Source organism: Otolemur garnettii, unplaced genomic scaffold (genome assembly GCF_000181295.1).
Source record: "Otolemur garnettii isolate 467f Iridium unplaced genomic scaffold, OtoGar3 scaffold00285, whole genome shotgun sequence".
NCBI lineage: Eukaryota > Metazoa > Chordata > Mammalia > Primates > Galagidae > Otolemur > Otolemur garnettii.
In genome coordinates, this window is record NW_003852680.1 from 286283 (window position 1) to 301014 (window position 14732).

A 14732-nucleotide genomic window follows, 5' to 3' on the forward strand; every position below is an offset into this window, starting at 1 on the left:
TACAGAAGCCCCTCAGCACTGGTGAACCTGGGAGACCCACCTCCCCGTCATCTACCCTGGTGTCTTTGAGGGACGTAAAGAGAGACCAGCCCTGCTGACAGAAGTTCCTGGCACTTATGTCCTGGGCACTCTTGCTGTGAGTCCCTGGATACCGAGTGTACAGGGCAGTGTACAGGGCGGCAGTCAGCCCAGGGCCGACCAGGGAGGGGGCGTGGCCACATGCAGCCGCTGCCTAGCGTCAGGAAGAGGGAGGGCTTCTTCTGCTCTCCCTGGTAACGAACCCCATTTACAGAGACGTTAGGATCCATTCCACATGTGCAGCATGTTTTTAATTTAATGGTTTATATCGCGGTGGACTGTTGACAGCAGTGAAGTCAGCTACAGCAACGGAGCAGTTCTGGGCCAGTAAGCCTTGTCTAGTACACAGGGCGCTGCCACTGGCTGGCCGCAGAGGACATCGTGGTTTGCCCACGAGTCATGTTTGGGCCCTCTAAGTCTGGGCCTCTTGGTCCTAAAGTCATGCAACACACATCCCTTGTCCCTCAGAGGGAGGAGAGACCAGTCCTGGACTCAGAGGACTTGGGGTCCAGGGAGGAAGGTGCAGGCCACGCGGGCCTCCCCCAGAGGCTGGATAAAGGGGGACCAAGTAATATCTGTAAGAGGGAAGGTGGCCCGTGAGGCGAACAAAGAGCCAAGCTTGGAGGTGGGGTGGGGTGGGAGGGTGCTCCCTGTGCCTGCCGGCGTGTGAGTCGGGAGAGCATTTAGCAGGGCTCGTTGGAGGGCGCCCAGGGCGTGGGGGCAGGGAGTCTGTCGAGGCAGGTGCCTTCTGACTGTGAGTACAGCAGACAGCTCAAGATGAGAGTTGAAGCTTTACGGGGTGCTGAGAAGTGAGTGCTGGTGACAGACCTCATGGTAGATCCAAGGATTGCTTAGAGAAAATGACACACCAATATCTTCTCGGGAAACAACCACAATGCCCAACTTCCCCAGCCAGTCTCGAGGACGCAGAGAACGGTGGGAGGGTCTTTGCCATCTGACAACCAGGATAGTGGGCTCCTACACCTGGGGAGTGGGAAGTGCAGGAAGAGACCTGAGGGCCTGAGGCCACCTTCCTGCCCAAGCAGAGACCCAGGGCAAGGGAATCCGGCCCGGCCCTACCCGCGCTCTGGGAGGTGGCTGCGCGCTTGTAGGTCTCCAGAGGCCGTCCCGGCAAGCGCATAGCCAGATGAAAAAACACATCACCCCGCAAGTTTCAGAAGAAATCCCCTCAGCATTGACTTTCCGCGATTTTTCAAAGGAGACGCTTCCAAAACAAGAACCTCTGCTTAGATTTGGAAGCAATTCCTCCTTCAGAGTTTAATTCCTTCCTTATGTTTGGAGTCTGATGAAAGCGAGGCCACTTCACTTGACGCCCTGCCGCCGTCTGCAGGGCGTGGAGGACCCGCCCGGGGAGAAGCACGTCGCGTCCCCGCGCCTGCAACACTCTGAGCCTGAACGCGCCCGCGCAGGTGCCAGACAGCGAGAGGGGCGCGGACACAGCCCTCAGACTCTGGGAGGTGCTAGTGTGCGCCCAGCAGGGTGTGGGAGGCTGGGGAGACCGGGGGCGGGGCCCAGGGTGGTCTGGAGGAAATGGGGGATGGTGGCGTGGCCTGGCTGTGGACCGGCGAGAAAAGTGGGCAGGAGCCGTGTGTGGCCCGCCGGGCCGAGGAAAGAGAGTGACTTGGCTTGGCGGGTGGGCGGGGCCGTGCCAGGTGGACTAGGGGGACGGCCTCAGAGGGGCAGTGGGCTTGAGTGAGATCTCAGAGTGGGGTCTCTGGGCGTGGCCTGGTTGGCTGAGGAAAGTGGCCGTGACCTGGGCGTGGGTGGATGGGTAGCGCAGAGGCACCACCAGGTGGAAGGCAGACGGTGGCGGGGGGGGGAATGAGGATGCAGTGGGGCGGTGGGTGGAGCAGTGGGTCTAGTCAGGGGGTATGAGGGCACGGTGGAGTGGTGGGCGTGAGTCGCCTGGATCAGATCCGGGAGGGAGGACGTCCACGTGGAGCGGGGGCAGAGGGTGCAATAGGTCTGTGGACGCAGCAGGGTCCTGTCCCGGCAGCTGAGAACACAGCCCACACTGGGTTGGGGGAGAGAGCTGAGGCTGGCGGCAGAGGAGGGAAGCTGAGCAGCCTTCTGAGTGTGAGGGTGGGGGAGGAAAGAATATGCACCTTTGGGAGGCCAAAGTGAGCTGGAAACTGCATGGAGGTCACCAGTCCCTCGTCCGGAGGCCTGGGGTCTCCTGCAGGAGCCCCAGGACTTCACAGGACGCTGACCCAGGGCCCGCCTGGAGCAACAAAGTCCCAGTCGCTCCAAAGGTGGGTTTGGTCCTGTAGGGCGTCCCTGAGGGAGGGAAGGACCCTGTCTCAGAAAGGTGTACCTGCACAGGTAGCCTTGGGGACGTTCTCCTGAAGCCCACTGGTCCCCTTTCCTGCCTGCAGTCAGCCTTATAGGCTTAGGATTGGGAGGAGCACAGTCAAGTGGGGTGTGTGTGTGCGAGAGCGTGTGCTCAGGTGTGTGCTGGTGTGCATGTCCATGCTTGCTGTCTATGCAAGTGTATACTCAGGTATGTATGTGGGTATACTTGGTTGTGTGTAGGTGTGTGTGCCCATGCATGGTATGCATACACATGTATGCTCAGGTGTGTGTAGCGGCAGTGTGCACATACATGGTGTGCTCTTGTGTGAGCAGGTGTGTTGTATCAATAGGACACTAACAACCATGCTGCTGCTTTCAACTCTCAATTTGAGGATCACCCCGTGGACTTTTCAATTTTCCCCCAGTCTTGCCATTCATCTCCAAACACAAATACCTGTTCATATACCAAGAAGGGTTTGCCAGGATGTGAGGTGCCAGTAAGAAGGCTGTAGCATCCTCAGCAGATCAGGGCTGTGTTTACCAAAACTTACCCTCCGGGAGTCCTGAGATATCTGGGATCTACATGTGGCCCAGCCTAGGGCAGTGCCAGAGAATCAGTTTGCCCCACTGATTGGCCTTGTATGAGCCAGGAAGCGAGTGTTCTCCTAGCACTTTCCAATTGCCACCCACCGTAAGCTGCTCTCCTCTCCTGTGCCTTCTGGGGACAATGGTCTCTCTGAGGCCCAGTTTGTGGGGCTTGAAACTCTCCCTAATCTGTCAGAAAAGGCCCAGTCACCAAGATTTGCTGCCCAGCAGGCCCCAACAGGGTCTGAGGAGAAGTGGACTTCACACCCACACCTGACTTCAGGTCCTGACTTCAGGTCCTGACTCCTGCAGCCACAGCCTGGGTCTGTCAGCAGCCTCCTCCATAATATGATACCCCAAGTCCTGGCCCCCTTCTGTGTCCTGCTTGTTCAGGTGGGCATGAGTTGGCCATTTCCTGGCTACTAGTTTTGCTCCTTGTCAGGCTTCTTCTCTGGGAGACTGTGAGGGTGGAGCAGATGGCACAGGAGAGGAGGCATCCCCACACCCTGAGCTGGCCGGGCCTGGGCACCTCCTGCCATGACCCAGGGCTAGGAGGGGGTGACAGTGGCTGTCACAGGCTGCGCTCAGCTTTGAGGGGAGGATACCCTTGGCAGAGGCACTGCTGGCTGCTGGACAGGTCCCATGTGTGTAGTGCCCAAGATGGACATTGTTTTCCAGGCCAGGCTCCCTGGCATACTGCTCATCCTTTTCCAAACCCAGCTCCCCTCCTTCCTGAGGAAGTGATGGGCAGAGTGGGACGTGGGTTTATGAAGAGAAGCAGAGGCCCCTTGGTGAATCCAGATATCTGAGTGTCTGGAACACATTGGACATCAAGGCACAGCACGGGGGGAGTAGCTGCCCAAGGCTAGCAACCAGATGCTGTTCTGCAGACCTGTGGTGAGGTGTTCTCTTGAAAGCCAAAAGCAAAGGGTGTGACCCCAAAGGGGACCTAAAGCAGGTAGGCTTTGAGTCTGCCCAACTGGGCAGAACAGTCTCAGCTTCAGGGCGACGGGCCGTGTCTTCCTGACTCCATCCCTGCTTCTTCTGGCCTTTGCTGAAAAAAGTCAAACAAATTTCAAAGTGCTTAAGAAAATCAAAATAAAAGAGGAGAAAAATAAAACCACAAACACAGAATCTGGGAATAATTAATATCCACAGCGATGAAGTGATGAACTGATCCACTCACTCATGGTAAGTGTTCAGGCATTTTCAGAAAAGGTCATGGCAGTTTCAAAGAAAACATCTGTGTGAACTTGAAATAGAAACTATGGCATGCTGACAATTTAGAAGTGGACATATATGATGAAATTGAGAAGAAATTTGGAGGAAAGGTGTACACAGGGCTCTGAAGTTACTAGGGCTCATCGCATGCATGTGGGCTCACTGAAGATTTCACAGGAGAGGTAGGCTACATCTAGGCACTGTATTCTTCTAGGGTTGGCCTCAAGGACATTCTCTGAGAGGAGTCACAGCCTTCTGCCATGGCACTGCTATATTAACCCTAACTATAATTCTAAGACTAACCAAGAAACCAACCCTAACTATAACATTAACCCTAACCTTGAAACTAAACCTGACCCTGTGTTTAAACTAAACATCTTCACATAGTAGGGATGGTTTTAAAGTCCTTGTATGTTTTGGGTACTTCTTGTCAACTTGTTACTTATGTAATTAAAAATGCAAGCAGTTGTGATTGAACTTTATAATAAACACTTTCCTTCTCTTGAGTGTCTAAGTCAGATTAATTAAAATGTCTTTGGACATTGCAGTCAAGCTGTAAAAAAAAAAGCAACAACATTGAATTTATTGGTCAACCCACAAAATAAATTGTGCTGGAACCAGGTGGTCATTCATATTCTTAGATTTTATGTTTTTGTGTGATCAAAACAATCTTGTCAGCCTTATTGCCTTTAGAGATGTTTTACATTTAGCACATTGTTTTAAGTGCATAATTTAAAATGCCTATTTCATTTGTTTTGCTGCCAAGAGTAAGTTTGACATCCACAATCTCTTCTCAGAGATTATTCTTGATCACTATTTCTTTTTTCTTTTTTTTCCACTATTATTTTAGAGACAGAGTCTTGTTCTGTCACCCAGGCTGGAGAGTCTAGGTGTCATCATCATAGCTCTCTGTAGCCTCAAACTCCTGGGCTCAAGCAATCCTGCCTCAGCTTCCCAAGTAGTTGAGACTACAGGCACCACCATGCTGGATAATTTTTTTTTTTTAAGAGATGGGGTCTTCCTATATTGCCCAGGCTGGAATGCAGTGGCATGATCATATCTCACTGCAGCCGAGAACTCCTGAGCTTAAATGATCCCCTCATCTCAGCCTCCTAAATAGCTGAGACTATACGCATGCACCAGTACACCTCGCTCATTGTTCTTAAGTTTTTGCAGAGACAGAATCTCACTGTGTTGCCCAGGCTAGTCTCAAACTGGCCTCAAATGATCCTCTTACCTCAGGCTACCACAGTGCTAGGATTAGGTGTGAGCCACAATATCCAGACTCTCTTTTTAAAGTCTACATAAGGAAGGCAGGCTATTTTCAGAATGGAAGTATGCTTTCTAGGTCCTAGCTCCTGGGGGCATCCTCCAAAACCAGCATGGGGAGAGTCTCCCCAGGATTTCTCCATCCCCACCAAGTCAGATGTAATATGATCTCAGCTCCAGCAGTGCAGGTACTTATTTGTGTGCGTGTGTGCGTGCACGTGCGCTTGTGCACACAGATGCACAGATATAGTTGGACAGACACAGACAGACAGACATCCTCAGACCATCTCATACACACAGGACACACACGGAGATACACAGATACCAGCAGATAGCATGTACCCAGTGCAGCCAAGTGCATAGAACATCTCAGAAAATAAATACAGAATTGCAAGAATGTTACCACAGCTTCATCATGTGAAGCTCTGATCCCCCAGCAGAGGCCCATGGGACAGGTGTGTGATCAGCCAGGGCACGGCCTTGCCCTGTTGAGCTCCCCTCCCAGGGCTTCCTGGGAGTGTGGTGACCCTTCTGCCCCATGCATAGCATCTCACCTACCCCAGATCTACATGCCTTGTAGATCTCCGCAGTCAACTGGTGGGGACTGCTCTCTCTCTGGGCTGCATACAAACTCCATGGGATTCAGAGAGGGTACTCTGAGGAGGGCAGAGTTTGGGTTTAGATCTCTAATCATGATCTCCACCCTATGTTGGGACAGAGGAAGGGCTGATGGCCCAGACCTACCCTAGCTGGGTGGCCATGTGCTCCTAGGCACATCCCTCCCTCTGTACCCCTCAGTTTCCCCATCTCTACAGCAGGGGCTTAGATTTAACTTCACGATATTTTCCACTATGGCTGTTCAGCTTGTGCAGAGGGAACTGTGGCTTCCTGGGCCCTTGTAAGTGGGTGGGTTTTTCTGGTCAGACAGACCAGTCTCTGCACACATGTGGAGGCCCCTGAATGGGATGTTGGGGACACCCAGGGTTCTGTCATTGATTTCTCTCCACTGAGAATGCTGAGAGCTCATGTGGACCTCACAGCCACATCGAGGCATCTGTTTTGCTGTGTCCAGGGGTGATCCAGAGCTTTCAGTTTCCCCAGCCAACCTCAGGCTCCTGGGCTGGGCTCAGGTGTCACTGGTGTGGTGGGAATCCAAGGAGATGCCCAGTCCCCAGCACTTTTTCCTAGGCCCATCTCATGAGCTCAAGGGACCTCTGCTATAGAACATGGGCCTGAGGGCTGTCAGAGGGCACAGGAGTTCATGATGTCTCTGGAGTGGCCAGCTCTCCCCATCCCCTTGCAGACACTCAGATGGAGGCACAGGTCCAGCTAGACACACTCTCAGGGGCATAGGCATCCCCCCATATCAGCGTCTGAGCCTCCCAGAGGTAGACCCCGTATCAGTAGGCCCCTCTTCCCAAAGAGGCCAAGAATGGGGCCCAGATACCCCAAAGGTCACCCAGGAGAGGCCTTGGTCTGATAGATGCTCAATGGGAGGCCAAGTCCTGTCAGGAGCTTAGTGCTCACAGGCCCATCCTGAGGCTGCATGGTCAGGACCACCTCTTATTCCAGCAAGTCCAGGCTTCATGTATCTTCCCTTCCCAGCACCCTGGAAGTGGGTAGGAGGGAAGAAATTCAAGGAAGAGGAAAGGTGAGTGGCATGGTGGCTTACTTGCCACTCAGGTCAACTGCCCAAGGGTCCTGGTGGCTTCTGCTCACTTGTTTAGCTCGGCAGGCCTTCTCTGGGTCCTTGCAGGACCAGGGAATGGGAGGTGTATCTTCGTTGCATCCCTGGGAGCTGAGATCCTCAGGGCTTGCTGAGCTGGGGCCCCTGGTGCTTGGCCCTGGGTGGGAGAGAAGAGGGCCCCACCCTTCCTCAGGAGCCTCCCCCAGAGCAAAAAGCTAGTGTCCCCTGGAAGCCAGACTGTGGGAGGGAACAGCTCTCCAGATAGCTCTTCTGTGGTAGCCACATCCTGGCTCTGTGTCCTGCCCAATCCCTGGGATCTAGGAGGAGGCAGGACCCACCACGGCTCCTCAGGCAGGAATGTGGAATGAGGGACAGTATCAGGTTTCCCCTTTGCCTGACAAACTCACATCACTTCACGGAGGGGCATGGAGCCCTGCTCTAATCAGAACCAGCTGTGCTGGAGCTAGGTGGTAGAGGACATATCTGTAGGCGAGTAGGCCATGTATTCCTGGCTCACAGAACCTCCCTGGGAAGACCTCACAGTGGGGGAAACTGAGGCTGGGAGTGCAGAGTGAAGCAGAGCCCTGTCTGGCCATCTGGGGAATTGCCTTGTGAGTTGCTGGCCACCCGCTGTAGATCCTCAGCCCCAGCTCCTGGTCCACACCTTGATTCCTCAGTCCGAGCTGTTGAGTGCCTCTAGGCAGGACCATTACACATTGGGACACTTTTCAGGCCAGCTACTGAGGGACTTCTCTGGAAAGGGAAATGAAAGGGAAAGGGAAATTTAATCCCTGGAGCCATTCCAGCATCCGACCAACTTCAGAGGGAGGATCCAGGCATTTCCGGGCAGCAGAGTTCAACCTCGCGATACCAACCTAGGCCCTTACTGCCTCATGCTAACTGTGCATCAGCTTGTTTTTTCTGGGTAACAAAGCATCTCCAGACACAAGGGATGTGTCACATCTCAGGATGCTGGGGCACAGCCAGTGGCATAGCAGGAGGGGCCTCACACCTTTGGGGGCAGAGGCAGCTGGGCCCACTGGAGTTTGGGAAGGGTTGACTGAGAAGAAGGTTGAAATCAATTTTAGTGTGGCCGAGATATAAGGAAAGGGATCAGGGGTGATAGAGACGGGGAAAGGTCAGACTGTGAGGACAGTGCAGGGTGAAATAGGAGCAGGCTGTGATGAAGTTCAGATCTTCCTTACATTCTCCTGCCCTGAGGACAGTGGTTCTCAGCCTTCCTAATGCCGCGATCCTTTAATACAGTTTCTCATGTTGTGGTGACCCCCCAACCATAAAATTATTTTCATTTCTACTTCATGACTGTACTTTTGCTACTGTTAGGAATCATAATGTAAATATCTGATAGGCAGGATGTATTTTCATTGTTACAAAGGGGTCTCGACCCACAGGTTGAGAACCGCTGCCTCCTCCTCCTCTCAGGAGATCCTTCCTCCCTCCTCCTCCCATCAGGATGTCTTCCCTTCTCCTCCCTCAAAAGATCCTCCCTCCCTCCTCCCAGCTGTCAGAAATTGATATCCCCCCACCCCCATTGTATCCCTTTCTAGTTCCAGTTTTTTCCTGTGTCTTGCTCTGGCCACCCACCCCCCAAACTGACAACATATCACCTTTTTTTCTCTGTTCATCACGGGTCTGCAAACTGTCCCTCTGCAGGGTAGAAGCTTTGGCCCTACACTCTGCTCAACAGGGCCAAAGTTTCTACCCTGTAGAGAGTGTGACTACATTCAGGCAAGACTAGACTTATGTGCCCTAATATGTGCATTTCACATACATTTCACATGGGATGATACAATATTTTTCTCATTTTTCCCAGCCATTTACAAATGTAGACAGCATTCCTAGCTAGCAAGCTGTCCAGACACAGGTGCAAGCTAACTCTTGAATTAGAACATCAAGCTTCTAACAACTAAAAATCTGAGGAAAAACTGCAATACTCGCCAAGCTCTTGGAAGTGTGTTAACACAGCTGAAGAAATCTCTTAGGCCACATTGGTGGGCCTTCAAGTTACTGCAGCCTCTCATTAGGGTAATTCTATAGTGTGTGCCAGTCTGAAACTACACCACTCTCTAACCGGCACATCTGCTTGGAAAGATTCCATCGTATAGAGGTGCATGTTGGCATACAGGTGTGCATCACTGCATGTATAATCATGAAAGAATAGTGACTTTATTTCAGGGCTGGTAACCAATAACTGACATCTTTAAAATGCAGGTGCATCTATTTCTGCCTGTCTACACAGGACACCCTGAGCGGTGGGTGTGGGTGCCAGGCAGTTCCCTTTTCAATTATATAATATGCCCTGCCCAGCCTGTCCTGGGAGGGACCTGGGCCTGGCTCACTGCGTGCCAGTGTCCCTGACGCCTGCCCACCCTGCCTAGGCCTGAGGGGATGACCTTGGGGCCACAGGATGCAAGAGAACATTCCAGGCATGCTGGGCTGGGAACTGACTCCGCCTGGTGGGTGGGGCAGCAGCCCAAGGCCTCTGGCTGACCCAGCAGAAAGGAGGGGCGCTCCTCTGTTCCAGGGCCCAGTGGATGGCTGCCCAGAGTTCAATCAGCTTGGCCACCTGGCCAGGCCATGCTCTTCCTGGTGGTACTCTTCCAGGAAGCGCTGTCTGAGCTAGGGTCAGACCCAAGGGGGGAGGGGAAAAATGATCCCTGGTCTATGGCGATGACCTGGGTCTTTCAACCCTGGTAGATACTGCTCTGACCACAGGAATCTGCTTCCCATTTTCCCCAAGTTCAAAGGCAGACAGCTGGCAGAAGAGCAGCCTTGGGTGGGCTGGTCTGCAGCAGGGCGTATTCCTCGCCTGGACGCACTGGCCTGGGAAGCCAGGAGGCTTGTTGCCCTGGCCAGACCTCACCCAGACCGGCTCTGATTGAAGCTGTGTTCTGGCTGGGGACGCGGCCACTTGTTTCTGCCCCTGGACCCTCCTCGCAGACTGGGGTTGGTGCAGGATGGAGCTGCTGGTGGCCTTATACAGGGATGCTTCTTGCATGACTGGGGCACATACTCCTGGAGCCTCAGCTGCAGTCCTTGGGCTGTGAGTAGGACTGGCTAACTCAGTGGCTGTAGCTCAGCTGGACATGGGGACACAGCTCTGCAGAGACTCAGGCTGTGGATGTTGTGCAGGGCTCTCAGGGTCTCTGGCTAATCCCAAGGGATGCCAGTGACTGGTAAGAAGAGCTCAGGCTCTGCAAATGCGCACTGCCTGAGGCTGCAGCCCCTCTTGTCTGGGCATCTGCCATCCTGACCCTACCTCCTGTCCAGAGAGGAGGGTAAACCAGAATTCAGAGGGGGCCACAAACACATGGTGCCTCCAGGCCTGTCCATCTGTGGGGGTGGGGAATGGGGATTGAATTCCAGGGGTTCCCAACCATCTGAGGCCAGCCCCAGAGCTGGTAAGAACAGGCTCTGACTTGGGACCCTGACACCCAGCAGCTATGGTAGGCTGCCTCCTACCTTGGGCTGTGGATACTGGTGAACATACCAGCTGCCATCTGGTGATGGTGTCTGCAAGATTTATTCCACCCACCTATCCACCCCAGGCCCAGGACAGCCCAGCTTCCCTACCTAGACTGGGGTCCTCACCACTGTTGGGAGTGGAACTTGTGAGGAACCTTCACCTCCATATCACTGTGGCCTGGTCTCTGGGCCCCAACAGTAGGGACTTTCTCCTGGGGTAAATCATCCTCAAGACCTTGCCAGGCTCTGGGTTTCCAGAACCAGGGTAAAAGGAGGAGGTAAGGGTTGAAGACTCTATGTGGGGTATTTACATGGAGCATGAGGCAGGTGTCAGGATCCCCACGTCCTTGCATCCCACTATGCTGAAGTCAACAGCTATGCATGTCATGTGGTGCACAGTGGCTGGTTGCTTGTAGTGGCTGCCCAAGGTCCCCTGGGGGGATCATCACTACTGCATTGCCCACCCCACCCACAATCCTTTTCCCTCCTAGATCCTACCCTCACCAGCCTTGCCCTATCAAGGGAGGTCCTACAGGGCTATAGAGCCAGAAGGTGCATATCCAGAGAAGGGCTTGGATGACCCTGGGGTGGCCAGTGGTGGGTAGACCAGTAGGAGACCTGGAAAAGCATGCTCCACATGAGGAGGTTGGGCTGGGGGGCCTGGTGCCCCTAAACCAAAATGCCTAGAATTCTGCTCAGTGACTGGCAGGGCCCAGCCTGGTGTGTCTTGGGAGCAACCTCTGCCATCCCGGGAGAGGTTCTGAAGGGGCTTGGTCCTCTGTTCCTGCCTCTCACAGTCTCTACTCCAAAGGGACCATGAAACCACCCAGTATGCAACCACCCAGCCTCTAACCCTCCTGGGAGAGCAGGGAGAATGCATATGCTCAAACCTAGCCCTGGGGCAGTCCCCATCCTTTCTTAGCTCTGTCCAGCATACAGGCTTCTGGCTGTCCCAGCCCTCACCAGCCTTTCCTCTGCGTCATTTTTTTGTGATGATTTTACTTCCTGCTACCTTCCCTCGAAGTTGAAAACATGATAGCACATGTTGGTCACTGCTTATTGGGCAGATGAAGGGACCCTGGACATGGTGGTGCCAACCACCATGGCCTGACTTCTCCAGCATTCTTTGTCCATGATCAGAGAGCCCTGGGCAACTATTGCTGCTGTTGTAGCTTGGGGGCCTGGATCCCTCTCCACCATCCGATCCAGGTGGAGGCTTCGAGACCTTCTTTTGAGAGAGAATGAGAGGAAGGTGAGTGTGGTGATGGTTCAGGAACCACCTGTGACTTGTGAACTATTTCATAAAAGAAAATCCTAAGCCCCGCCACTGACTCAAGGGCGCTCCTATTGGCCAAGGTGGCCCCTGAAACACCTTAGAACTGACTTCTTAGCCATGAAGGGAAGGTAGGTCTGTCATGCCTCATTATACCTTCTCCCTTTGGAGTTTAGATACAACAGTTGATCAGCATTAATTTTAAAACGGAGATCAAAAGACTGACAAAATAGACTCTTTGTGACAATACCACAGGACCTAAGACCATGCCGGCCAAGGGTTAAAGCACAAGCCACCAATCTGCTCAACAGATCACTTGAGTCCATGTATTGTGTTTTGTCTCTGCTCAACAGACTTCTTTGTCTAACTTGAAACATTTCAAGCCTTCAGACAAAGCTTTATTTCTTTAACCAATTATAAATCGATGCATCTCTGAATCCACTGATAACTTGTAAGCCTCCAATTCAGGATGTCCTGCCTTTTCTAGTCAAATCAGTGTATGCCTTCCATGTATTGACTTATGATGTTACACATAATTCCTGACTCCCTAAACTGTATAAAGCCAAACCGTAACCTGACTGTCTCGGGACTACACTACTTGCTCAAGGCTTCTTGGATGTGGCTCCCTGGGCTAAGGTCATTGACATTGACTCAGAATAAACCTCTTTACATTAATTTACAGACTTTGGGTTTTTCTCCATTCGTAGACTCTGGCTGATGGGAGTAGCAACAGGGGGAGTGAGCAGCCATACAAGCAGGGTAACCTTGTTCTTTGTACCCTCAATGAATCCCCAACAATAACAACAACAACAAAACCTGTGTACCCATTAAACAATAATCCTCCACTGACCCTTCCCCCCAGCCCCTGGTAACTTTATTCTATTTTCTGTCTCTACAAATTTGTCTATTCAAGCATATAGCTATTCCAAGGAATATTTTGTGTATCTGGAGGAGAATGTGTATTCTGCTGTTTTGGGGTGAAATGTTCTATAAATCTCTGTTAGGGATAGTTGGTTGTATTGTGGTTTTATTCTTGGGCATCTATTTCATCCATTATTGAAACTGTATTATAAAAGTATCCGGCTTGCTATTGTTATTGGCTATTTGCTCCCTTCAATTTGTCAATTTTTGCTTCCTGGATTTTGGGACTCTGTTGTTAGATGCTTGTATGTTTAGAATTTTATTTTCATGATGAATCAACCCTTTTATAAGATTTTTAAATGTCTGTCTTTCTGTCTAGTAATATTTTTAAGGCCATTTTGTCTGACATTAATATAGCTATTCCAGTTCTTTTATGGTTTCTGTTTTCGTGGTATATGTTTTTCTAACCCTTTTGCTTTCAAGCTTTTCATGCCTCTGAATCTACAATGTGTCACCTGTGGACAGCACCTATTAGGATCCTGTTTTGTTTTGCTTTGTTTTATACAGTCTGATGATCTCTACATTTTAGATTTTTAATCCATTCATATTTAATATTATTAATATTTTGCATACATGTCTGCCATTTTCCTTTTTCTGTTCTATATTTCTCATACTTTTTTTGTTAATTCCTTCTTTTGTATTAATTCTTTGGCATACATTTTAATTCATTTGATAATATTTAACCTTTTTGTTTTGCTATTTTCTTAGTAGTTGCTAGAGATTACAATATAGATCTTAACTTATCAAAAACAACTCCAGGTTTATATGAACTTAAATCTAGGATATATAGGAACTTAATTCAGTTGTAGTTCTATTTCCTCTCCTCTTTTGGTATTATCATTGCTATACATATCATGTCTCTGTATGTTACAAACCCAACAATATATTGCTATAATTATATAATTTCATGGGTCTCTAAAGAAGCTACAAGAAAGGAGAGCAAACTCACAGTTATATAATTTGTTAACTTTTTAATTTACCATTTCTACTTCTCTTCACTTCTTCCTGTGAAGTCATGTTGGCATCTAGTATTATTTTCTTACCTACCCTCCCACTTTTGTGCTGTCATTCTCAAAAATATTACATTTTCATATTACTGACCCCCAAATGCAATTATATAATATTGTTTTATGCAATTTATTTTTAAATAAAATAATAAAAGAGAAGATATATACATTAAACTGTCTTTTATCCAATTTTTGGATTAAAATACATATAATATAAAATTTACCATTTTGATCATTCAGTACCAATTTAGTGGTACTAAATACATTCATGATACTGTGCAGCCATCACCATCATCTATCTCCATAACTCTTATCTTGAAAAATTGAAGCTATATACTCATTAAACAATAACTGTCCATCTCCCCTGGCCCTGGCAGCCATATTCTACTTTCTTTAGGATTTTAACTCCTCTAAGGGTCTTATATAAGTGGAATAATTCAGTAATTGTCTTTTTGTGACTGGTTTATTTTACTGAGCATAATGTCTTCAAGGTTCATCTATGTTGTAGCATATATCAGAATTCCCTTCCTTTTAAAGGCTGAATAGTAGTATTCCATTGTGTGTGTCTGTGTATATATATATATATATGTGTGTGTGTGCGCGTGTGTATCTATATACACAATGGAAAATATATATGCCGCATTTTGCTTATCTGTTTATCCATTGATGGACACTTGAGTTGCTTCCATAGTTCAGCTACTGTGAATAATGCTGCTGTGAACATGGGTGTACAAATATTTCTTTGAGATCTTGTTTTCAATTCTTTTGAGTATATACCCAGAAGTGGAATTGCTGGATTATATGGTATTTCTATGTTTAGTTTGAGGAATCACCAAACTGTTTTCCATAGCAGTACCCCATTATATATTCTCACCAGCAATGTATCAGGGTT